Here is a 1644-nt window from a genome sequence, read left to right on the forward strand (position 1 = left end):
CCAATTGAGTTTGAGATTCCTGGCTCTGTCTCCTGGTTCCATATTCATGTTAGTTCAGATTCTGCGAGGCAGCAGTGACGGTTCAAGAATTGGATTCCTGTTAGCCATTTGGGAAACCTGGATTGTGTTCCTGGCTTTGGCCTCTAGCCCAGCACTGGTCATTGCAGGTATTTGGAGAATGAACCAGTGGATGGTAGCTTCCTCTCTTTCTCTCCTTTCCCTTTTTGTTAAAGATTTATTTGAAAGAGTTACAGAGAGGAGAGAGAGAGAGAGAGAGAGAGAGAGCAGAAGAACTTCCATCCACTTGTCCACCCCCTAGATGTTTGCAATGGCCAGGGGTGGGCCAGGCCAAAGCCAGGAGGCAGGAGACTCATCTGAGCTTCCTATGTAGGTGGCAGGAGCCAAAGCACTGAGCCATCTTCTGCTGCCTTTCCCAGGATACCAACAGGGAGCTGGATCACAAGAGGAGTAGCTGGGACTCAAATCAGCACGCACGTGGGTGCCATTGCTACAGGTGGCGGCTTCACTCGCTATGCCACAACACTGGTCCCCTCTCCCTCCCTTTGAGATAGATGATAGGCAGGTAGGTAGGTAGAGCAGTATAAATGTTTCCCAGAAAATTAAAAATAGAATTATGTGATTCGGCAACCTCACTTCTGACTCTAGATCTGAAGAAATTGAAATCAAAATCACCAAAAGATATTTGCATGCCTATATTCATTGCAGCATTATAAACAATAGCCAAGACATGGAAGCAACCAAAGTTTCCATCAACAAATCAATGGCTAAAGAAAGCATGGAATATACATGTCATATGGTATTATTCAGCCCTTAAAAAAAGGAAGTCCTGTCATTTGCAACAACCTGGATGGACCTCAAAAACATTGTGCTAAGTAACTTAATCCAGACACAGGAGAACAAATACTGTGTGATACCACTTACATGAAGAATACAAAATAGTCAAACTCATAAAAGCAGAGAGTAGAATGGAGGTTGCCAGAGGCTGGGGGAAGAAGGGATTGGGAAGTATTAGTCAAAGGCTACAAAGTATCAGTTATACAAAATGAATGAGTCCTATAAATCCAATGGATGAACATAGTGACTATATTTAACACTATATAATGTATTTAATATTATGCTAAGAGGGTAGATCTTATGTTAATAATGATAGTGAGTAAGAAAGAGAATAAGAGGAAATTGTTTATGAATATGGATATGCTTATAGCAGAGATTATAGTGATGGTTTCATGGGTACACACTTATTCTCAAACTCATTAAGTAAATATGTACTATTTTTTGTATATGGATTATACCTCAAAAAATTTTTAAAGAAAACAAACTGATGGTTACCAAGGGGTTCAGAGTTGGATGATGGAGATGGTTGTACAGTAATTTGAATATACTTAATATCACTGAACTTGATATTTAAGAAATGGTTTAAATGATAAATTTTATGTTATACATATTTTATCACAATTTAGAAATGATGACATCTGAATGAAGTCTAGAGTTTAGTTAATAGTAGTGTGTGGGGGGTGGGGGAGTGTTTCCAATGGTACAAACAGAATACATCTGTGTAGTACCAAGAACTGGACCCAACCCTCCAACTGTGGTCTAGCCAGCCCCAAGTATAGCAGACTATGT

Source organism: Oryctolagus cuniculus, chromosome X (genome assembly GCF_051225735.1).
Source record: "Oryctolagus cuniculus isolate XC-2025 breed Fujian yellow rabbit chromosome X, ASM5122573v1, whole genome shotgun sequence".
Taxonomy (NCBI): domain Eukaryota; kingdom Metazoa; phylum Chordata; class Mammalia; order Lagomorpha; family Leporidae; genus Oryctolagus; species Oryctolagus cuniculus.